This window comes from Thunnus thynnus, chromosome 9, assembly GCF_963924715.1.
Source record: "Thunnus thynnus chromosome 9, fThuThy2.1, whole genome shotgun sequence".
Classification (NCBI taxonomy): Eukaryota; Metazoa; Chordata; class Actinopteri; order Scombriformes; family Scombridae; genus Thunnus; species Thunnus thynnus.
The window spans coordinates 31081005-31091489 of record NC_089525.1 but is presented as its reverse complement, the minus strand read 5'-3'; the positions used below and the strand labels follow the sequence as shown (position 1 = coordinate 31091489).

General features: G+C 40.4%; 1 pseudogene; it reads right to left on the bottom strand.

Annotated features, from left to right (window-relative positions):
* Positions 1-4648: 4648 nt before the first annotated feature.
* On the bottom strand, positions 4649-10449 carry LOC137189913 (protocadherin-1-like; annotated as a pseudogene).
* Between the last annotated feature and the right edge of the window lie 36 nt (positions 10450-10485).

Below are 10485 nucleotides of genomic sequence, written 5' to 3'. Positions count from 1 at the left end.
GTTTTTTGGACTGGTGGTCTAATCTTTGATTTTTGGTGAAATATTGTATCATTTCAAACTTGTGACAGTCTGGCTCTATGTCCCTAGCTGCCATTCTCCACCAGTCCACCAGAGGCCCTCAGACTTTTCTCCATGTTTGTTTAGACTGTACTGAGAGGGAGAAAGCTGATATGAGTTGTATCTTTAGAAGACTATCTTGCATGAGTATTTAAGTTGCAGATATTAGTTTGTCTGTCTTTGTTTTCACTCCGGTCTGAAATCACACAGCATAAACTCAGTGATAAAGAGGATTGTGTTCTCTGGGTTTTTGAGTTTTCTGTTTGCTACAAATAAGAGAGGTTGCAGGTTATAGTGTTGTGTACTTAAGTGTATATTCATGTATATTCTTAGATGGTTGGACGTAGGTCAGTTTATTATTAACAGTGCTGTGTTTTCTGGGTTTTTGGGTTTTCTGCTCTGTGTTTTTTCCTTCCTGTTTTCCGGTACTAACTTCCCCTCCTATATCAGCCAAGTCAGCCCTGCCCTGCTCCCTGTGTCTTCCCCAGCCTATCAGCTTCCTTTCCTCTTCTCCTGTTTCATTACCTAGTTCACCTCACCTGAGCTTCTCCGTCTATCTCTCCGCCTGCACCTCACCCCCTCGTCAGTTTGTATTTAAATCCTGGTTTTCAGTTCTGTTCAGTTTTACGCTGCCTGCACTCAATCTTTAATGAAGATTTATTCTTCAAGTTGTCTGCAGTCTCCTGCATTTGGATCCACCTGCTCGGCTCCACTTAACAGAATATTTATTGAAATGAAAGCATGTGAGAAGTTTAGAGGGAAAAATCACTATTTGGTGGAGCTGTTAACAACTCATAGACGTGTGAAATGTGACCCCGACTACACACTGCTTTTTGTAAGACGTCAAAAGCCAAAAAGGTTGGAAACCACTGGTTTCATCTTTAACAATGTGTTGTATTTTAAAAGCTTTTTATATTATCCATTGTGTCAAATCTTCATCTGAAAAGTAACTAAAGCTGTCAAATAAATGTAGTGGAGTAGAAAGTACAATATTTCCCTCTGAAATGTAGTGGAGTGGAAGTATAAAGTAGCATCACATGGAAATACTCAAATTAAGTACCTCAATTGTACTTAGTAAGTACAATACTTGAGAAAATGTACTGAGTTACTTTCTAACGCTGTACTTCAACAACCTGCTGTAAAATGTAGGATCCTCTTTAAAGACAGACAACTACACGTATGTATTTAGAGCTTTCGACCATATCCCACAGCCTTCTTCAGCAAATGGAACTTGCTCAGGGAAAGTAATAAGTCACTGATTAAGACAAATGGAAAAAGATCAAAGATGCCTTTCATATCCCAAGCCAGAGACCATCTTTTAACAGAGAATGGGGTTTTATACAGTATATACAACCACCTTTTATCACACAAAGTTATAGGTCACATGATGACATCTATGCAAGTTCCAGTCACTGAAGAGAGCTGTGAGATATGGAGGAAAGCTCCAGAGGAAACTAGAAAGTGAATCTTGACTTCATAATATCTTATCAAATGCATGCAAAATACTATACTATATATTGCCAATTATAGCCATTCTTTGTGGAGTTATTTTCTCCACATGTCTGTATGGATTTTCTGCAGGTGCTCTGGTTCCCCACCGTCCAAACACATGCATGTTAAATTAATCTGAGACTCTAAACTGACACTAGGTGTGAATAGCTGTTTGTTTATATGTGACAGCCCTGTGAAAATCGTGCAACCTGAAACCACAGACTGAAAAAGAAAGAAAGATCACAATACAGAGCTACTGAGAGTCAGCCTTGACCGACTTGTGGCAATTCCCATTGCTGTTACACAAAGTATAAGTTCACAATTTTTCAAGTGTGTCCCAAAACAAGTGAGGTGTCCATATGAACAGTGAAAGAGGTTTTCCCACTGTAATCATTCCTCCTGTTCATACTGGATATTAAAAGATCCTTCAAATGTGCTTTCAATGTAAGTGATGGAGGCCAAAATCCACAGTGTGTCCACACAGTCATTTTGTGCTAAAATGCATGTAAAAGTTGATGTGAAGCTTATATGAGGCTTCAGCAGTCTGAGTTAGTCATATCAAGTGGATATCTGACACATTTACAGTCTTTTTAGCATCAAATTCCCTCTTTGTGTTTCCTCAGACAGTGTTTCCCTGCTGAGCTGCAGTGGAAGTATAGTAACAAAAAGAGGGACTTTGGCACTAAAAAGACTGAATGATATCTTCTTGATTTGACTAATTTTGACAGCTGAAGCTTCACATTAGCTTCAGATATTTTTTTAAATATATTTTTACACACAGAAGGAAGCTTGTGAATTATGGCAAGAAAAAAAACTATTCCAATGTTCATTTGGGCTCCTGACAATTGTTTTAAAACAGACATGAAGAATCATGAAGCCGTTCTTTAAAGGACCAGTGTGTTAAATTTAGGGGGATTTATTGGCAGGAATGTAATATAATATTCATAAGTATGTTTCCATTAGTGTATAATCACCTGAAAATAAGAATTGCTGTGTTTTTGTGACCTTAGAATGAGCCCTCTATATCTACATAGGGAGCATAGTCATAGTCCTCTTCCGTGGAGCCTGCCAAGTTTGTACAGTAGCCCAGAACGGACAAAGCAAACACTGGCAAACCAAACACTGGCTTTTCACATTTTTCAAAGGTTTGCAATCTGCAACCTCACCACTAGATGCCACTAAATCCTATACACTGGTCCTTTAAGGCTTATTTACATCACTACAGCGTCATATTAACTTCAGATTAACTTGTAAATATATTTTTGCACAGTTGCACATTGTAAGTGCATTATGAAGAGATCTTCTCATGGTGAACAGTATGAACAGGAAGAATGATTGTGACAAGAAAAACCTTTTTCAATGTTCATTTGGGCTCCTGCATGTTGTTTTCAGACAGACTTAAAAAAATGGGAACTGTCTTTTAATGTTTTTTTTTTACCTGGCTGTCAGCTGACTAGATGTTTTATTACAAGAATATATATGCAGAATATATATGCATCAGTATCACATCCAATTATGTGAATCTAACTTTAAGTCATGTTGTCCACTGCAGAGTTGTTATGAAAGCTTGTGAGGAATCTGGTGCCTGAATGATGTGACACTTAACGAGTTTATGCTCTATAAACTCTTAATGCCTGAAACTTCCTGTTTGCTGCTTCTTTGGCACTGTCAACCAGAACAGGTGCAACCTGACAAACAGGTCAATATTTCTCAATATATCAGAGTACAGAGAGTTTTCAACCAACATACATGTGCAACTCACAAGACAAACTGATATCTTAATTTAATAATACATTAAAAAGATATCACGTTTAAATCTTGCGCGTGTGTTATGTTTGTATATATGTCATAATAAGGAGATAAAATGCTAAACAGGTTTTACTTTCAGTAGCAAGGAATCCTTTAAAAGAAGCTGTATTAAATGACCATAATGCACACATGCACACATACACAGAGACATGCAGACACTATACCCACTGTGTCTTTCCGTTCTCAGCAGTGAGTGTGAGACAAACTGAAGGAGGAAGCTGAGAGAGTGTTTTTTTTTTTCCTGCTGTGGTTGAGGGGAGGGACTCCCGCCTTTGTGGACGAGGCTCGGCTGTTGTTTCACATTCTTGACACTGGAGTCTGGATGAACGGGTGGGGATGGTAACAGGGTGCTCTGTCTCTCCCTCTCCTGTCTCCCAGGGGACCATGAACAGCTTCGTGCACAACTCACAGCTCGTGAAATGAAACAGTGAGAGTATAACGCAGCAACATAAACTCACAGGCAGGAGACTTTATTTTACACGTTTAACAGTAAAGACACAAACATGTCAAGCATATGTGGTCGTTATATTGTAAATTCTGCAATTTATATGCTTTGTGAACATTATGTTCTTGTGTTTTATTTTGCTTTGTTTTATGGCCTTTTTCACATAGATTTACAACATACTTATACTATTTTGTTTGAGCTCTGGTAAGTCCCAACGATAATAATGTAAGAAAAAATACAGTAATATTGTAGGCTTATGTCCAAATAAACTGTTCATTGCACAACATTTATGATTCTCTAAACCTTTTTTCATGCGGTTTCCAATGAACATGTGTCTTTTTTAATATTTGACTAACTTCAATCCTTATAGTAAAATTTACAATATAACTAAATATATATTGTATATATATTTAGTTTATATTTATGTATATATCAGTGGTGGCTGATGACTCAAAAATTTGAGGAGGACAGGGGGAAAACCAACCCATGGCGTCATGTTATTTCACACTAGTTGGCTACTTTTTTCTAGTTTCTTATGTTCAAGTTATGTTATGTTCTTATGGGGGGGGGGGATTCAGTGAATGGCATATAAAACAATTTGCTTTCAAAAACAAAAACCCCTGAGTGGTGAAAGGGCTGCTTCTTTAAAGACATTTAGCATATACATATTGTTTCTAAACAAAGAAGTACTCATTTTAGCCCTGGAGTGGTTCAGAATGTGTCATTTTACCAACAAAGTTAAACAAAGTTAACCAAATTTATTTGTGACAACAGATTTATGTTCTCATCAAAAACAGACAACATATGACATGATTTACATGTGTTTCCTGTGTATTTTCTTAGTATACAGAAATATATGTTGCTACGTTGTCTCTTTTTTACTATTGCAGATATTACATTTTCATTTTATTGATGTTATTATGTGTGACGGCACTTTTCATCCATTCAATGCTACTTGCACTTTACTGTCTTTTTACTTTTGTCTGTTTTTACTGGATCTGTTCTTGCTGTGTGCACTGTAGCACGGGAACACAATTTCATTCCCATAAGTATTTTATATGAAGAGGATGACAATAAATTCTACTTCTGCATTGACTTGACCTAAAACAATTTAAAGGCTGCAACATCATGCAACATCTGCCTTAGCATTTCACTGACTCTCTTATTTCCTGCGATAAGTGTGTAAAAGCAAAATGAATTCCAGATCATAACAGAAAACGAATACAAAACCACAGTCTCTTTAGATGGATCATGGTTAAAATAAAACTGCTAAAAAAGTATGCGTGCTGCAAGAAAAGAGGCAGTTTTAGAAGCTTGTAAAAAGGCTATTTTGGTGTCTCAAACTAAACTCACAAGAGAGGGTTTTAAAAGTATTTCTGCTGCACAAATGCTGCATTCAGAGACACATAATAGATGAAAAGTGACAACCGAGGATGAGAGGTTAAGCTTCTTGCAGAGAGAGATTTCTCATGTGGTCAGATATTCCTAGCAAACCAACTGGCCTCCTCATAACTCTTGTCAGATCATCTCAATAGAAATTCTTTAGCAGAGGAGAAGGAAACACACATATGACTGAATGCTGAGATTTGGGTCCATAGTCAATGTCCTCCGCCTCTACCATCTCTACACGAGTATCTAGAGCAGTGACAGGTGTCAGGTATGTGCAAGAGGAGTTGGTTTGTTGACATAGGTCACACCCACATAGGAGGAACGAGGTGGATCACCAGCGCCCGAGGCCTTCACGCAGAAGGTGTAGGTGCTTTCCTTCTCATGTTCAAAGGAGATGTTGGACAGGATGGTTCCTGTGCCGTTCTGGATGACAAACTTGCCATTGTATGGTTCTACAAACAGCCTCACTCGGGCGTTCTCACCCTTATCAGCATCAGTGACAGTCACTACACCAACAGGACTCAGTGGAGGCATATTCTCAATGACAGAGAAGCTGTAGCCGCCCAGCAACCTGGGGTCATTGTCATTGCGGTCCAGAACATTGATCACCACCATGGCAGTGCCAGTTTTGCTAGGAAGGCCCTTGTCTGCTGCAGCCACACCAAACTCATAACGCTTCTTCTCTTCCCGATCCAGCACAGCTTTCACACTGACCTCTCCGGTGTTGGTGTCAATCTCAAAGAGCCTTGAGGCCAAGGCTCCAGATGATGCTATAGGCCAGCTCTGCATTGGTGCCACTGATTGCCCTCTGCAAAGTCCACCTCAAGCATTGCAGATGAAAAGTTTGGCGTCATTCATGTTGATGACCTGAACCTTGAGGGAGAAGGTGCTGGACAGGGCCGGGCTACCAGAATCGACAGCAACTTTTCAACTCTTTCACACGCTCATAATCCAGCGGGGTAGTTGTCTGTAGGAAGTACTCCCTCTCCAAACCATTGATAGACTCACTCAGAAGTTGGAGCTCAAATGGGACATCACTGGCAACCACACACGTCACCTCTGCATTTTCCCCCACATCAGGGTCTGTCACCTGGACCAAAGCCACTGGTGTACCAATTGGTACGTCCTCAGAGATGTTGGCCACGCCATCCTGGTGTGTCACCGAGCCAATACCTTGGATCTCGATGGCCGGTGAGTTGTTGTTCACATCCTTGAGGTTGATCATCACCCATCCCTGGGATCTCTAGGAGTCAGGCCCATGATCTTTGGCAACCAAATAGAACCACTTGAAGAGGGTCCACCAGACCCTCGACGTAGATGATGCGGTAGGATGGATCAATGCGCAGTAGACTCATGACATCCCTCGACACATGATAAAGGCTGTAGTCAATTTCTCCATTGGTGCCTGTATCTGCGTCATTGACTCTGACCTACAAGGACCAAAAACAGAAGATTTACCCTTTCATGACCATACACTGTCCTGCTAAAACCATGGATACACACACAAAGGTCATTCATAGTTAAAGCTTGAAACCTTCTGGTGAGATGAAAGTCCCTCTAACTTCTCTAAGTATTTTTAATGTTAGTCAACTGTCAAAAATGATATCATAAATTCAAATCCAGTCTGCCAGGCAAAAATTAAAGCAGTTTTTTATCTTCAGAGACATGTGACCTGCACATGTCTCCCATAAGGAGACCGGAGAGGACAGACCAGCATGGCCATGATCCGGCTTCGTACACCCAAATCTAAAGTAAATGGAGGTAATTAGTCAATTAGGAAGTACGAGTAGTCAGCAGAATATCACTTTGGATCTACTCATTAGGACGCCTTTCTAGCTACACATCTAAAACTTTCTAATTGCTTTCATTAAATGCCACGGCTGCTGTTAGGAAATGTAGGTCGGTGTGTAGTTTCACATGAACTAGTTCATTTAAATCTCCAGGTGCTGCTGGTTCAGCGTTTCTACAGCTTTCCCCTGAGACTTACAGTAATGTAATTTGGGTTTTTTTTTTTTTATTTAAAGGCCATTAGTCTTTTAAAGCAGGACTGGATCTGGGCAAAGCTTGTACTCTGCAAAATAATCTCTGAAAAATTCAAGTCCTAACAATACTGGTTTCTTAAAAAAACAAGAAGGGGTGAGATTATTTGAACTTTTTCAAATAAATAATTAAACCCTGTTGTTTGGGCCAAAGACATAAATATAAATCCAAAGTTTCTGAAAAGAATAGAATATGATAAATATGAGGCTACAGCCAGAAGCGGGCTAGCTTAGCTTAACAGGAGGATGCAGCTAGCCTGGCTTTGTCCAAAGGCAAAAAATAAACGTTTTAGCACTTCTAAAGCTTGCTAATTAAAACGTTACATCTAGTTTGTTTAATCAGTACAAAAGACAGTTTTGGTTTTACGGGAGATATGTGTAGGACTATTTCTTGGCCAGACGCATTGCACTGATTTCCATAAACCACAACTGCCACTAATGATTATTTTTATTATCTATTAATCTGTTGATTGTTGTCATGATAAATGATTAGTTGTTTGGTCTATAAAATGTCTAAAAATAGTGAAAAATGTCAATCACTGTTTCCCAAAGCCCAAAGTGACGTTGTCAAACTTTGTCAAGTTTTGTCCCATCCAACAGCCCATAACCCAAAGATGTCCAAAAATGATTCAAAACAATTAATTGATTTAATTAATTTATCAACTAATTGATTATTTGACTAATTGTTGCAGGTCTACTTTTTACACTTCAGTTTTTGTTCAGTTAATAAACAAGATATAACATGTTAATTGGTGAGATTAAGAGGTGCTCATAAGAGTTCATTATTTTTGGACAGGGCCAGGCCAACTGTTTCCAGTCTTTATGCTAAGCAAGGCTAACCATCTGCTAACTCCAGTGTGGTATCAATCACCAATTGATATTCAGTCAAAAGATAGTGAATAAGGCTGTTTCCCAAAATGTTGAAATCTTGCTTTAAGATACAAAATATGTCAGGTTGAATTTTCAAGACAATTCCATGTAACGCAAATTTTCCATTTGATGGGACGGTGCAGCCATAAAAACATGTTGGGTTTGAATATTTCACTCGATATAAACATCATATAGCTTCAATAAAGAGCTGGAACCATCTTTGTATTTCTCACACAAGCATTTAAGTGAACATTTACGTGGAAATCAAGGTTTTAAAGGTTAATGCAGTCAACAGAATCTCTGAGGGATTTATTTTCTAACACAGACTCTAGTTCGTACTGACACATAATAAATATCTGGTTTCCTGTTTGCTCAGGATCACAGACTGTGACAGACCGTCACCGGCACCCGGGGGGGTGACCGTGGAAGTCACTGATTCAAGTCGGAGAGGTTAAGGTTAAAGAAAGCATGAAAGTGAAATTATAATTTCTCCTGCCCATTGATTACCTTTCCTCCACTGTGGCTTCACGCAGCAGACATCACCAAACAGCGTTGAATTATTGACAGCTTCTGAGAATTGTGTATTGAACAGTTGAGCTGCTGGAGCACAGTGCCGCTGTGATGAGGCCAGAGCTGCGCTGGCTGCTCTCCAAGGCCAACGCAAACACAAACACTGTTTATCCCCCAGTTAACAATTAACCAGCGAGACTAACTTGTTTCTTAAATGAGTGGACTAGTTTTTCAGCATGTTTTCGCCTTTTTAATGCAACAAAAACATAAACTTTATCCTGTTTTTCAAATCAAACCATTCATTCCTAGTGAAACTCGAACATTTTCTAGTAAATCAGCTTGTACAAACTTGACACTTCAGAAATGGGAACATCCTGTCTGGCTCAATGTTGACTAAATTACATCATAATTGTAGTTCAAAGTGTAGACTCTTCAAATCATTTTGAACTGGCTCTTTTCAGATAAATGATTCATCAGTTGGTTGTCAAAGACACATTTGAAATCCATCCTCTCCGGTCCGCCCAACGGACTCGTAAATTAAAATAAAGAAATAAAAAAGGATAAAATCTTTCTTTTTTGTGTGACTGTCAAAAAAAAGGAAAAATCATGTCCATGTACACAAGTTGATAGATTAAATGTCGTAACTATCTCACGAACTGCCATGAGACTGGGTTGGTGTGTGTGTGTATGTGTGTGTGTGTGTTTGTGTGTGTGTATATGTGTGTGTGTACAGACCTGCAGTACAGACTGTTTCACCGGGCTGTTCTCCAGGAGTTCAGCCTCGTAGAGACTCTTCTCGAATGCTGGAGCATTGTTATTCTCGTTGGTGATGGTGACCTGCAGCAGAGCGCTGCTTGCCCTCACCGGCCTCCCACCATCTGCTACTCGGATGTTAAGGTCGAGTCCTTCTTCTCACGGTCCAGGTTTCCCCTGATGATCAGCTGTGGCAGAGACTTGTCTGTGTTGCCAACACGGACGACCTGCAGGCTGAAGATCTGGTTGTCGTCCAGCCTGGTTCTCAATGAGTAAAAAAACATGCCATTATCTCCAGAGTCCCTGTCAGTGGCCATGGGGATGGAGAAGAGGGTACTGAAGCGTGGACAGGTTGAGGATAGGCAAAGAGGACTGTGGCGTGTTGTCATTGATGTCCAGCACCTCAGTGTGGCCCATGATTTTAGTGTTGGAGTCAATGCTTTTCACTATGTCAATGTTGGACACCTTGAAGTCCAGGAAGCATATGTTGCCATGGCAGTCACTCAGTGTCTCACGATGGATGGGGATCTCGGTGGTGTAGATGTCGCCAGTATTGTTGTCCACCCGCAGATACGGTTAGCCCACCTCCAGTGTCAGGCAGGCCCTGGACCACCACCAGGCTGCCAATCAGCGTGTTGGGCGGCTGCTCCTCAGGAAACTGATACAGCATGTGTTTGAGGTTGGCGCCACAGGAAACGCACAGGACGGCCGCCAGGAACAGCATTACCTCCCACCTCGGCGCCGCCATGTCTCCACTCGACAGCATCCCTCTGAAAGAGACAGAGAAAACAGATTAGCCAGACCGCCCACCACTCATCCAATATACGGCGTCCAGACAGCGCCAAAAACCGGAGAGTTGACTTAGGTTCCACAGAGCTGCTCCTCTTTCAGATTTATGTGGGAGCTGATTACAGCGAGGAAAACCTCTGTCAGTGTTCATATGGGCACTGGACTGTTGTTTGGCATTTCAAGTGGAGAGTAACCAGTTGCAGGCTAATCACTGGAGTGCCAAAGGACACAGAACCATAGAGGATAGACAGGAGGACATGGCCCTTGTGTGGACTATTTAAATTGGAAAATTAGATAAGATAAGCATAAGGTTTGTTTGTAAATGTGTCAGCA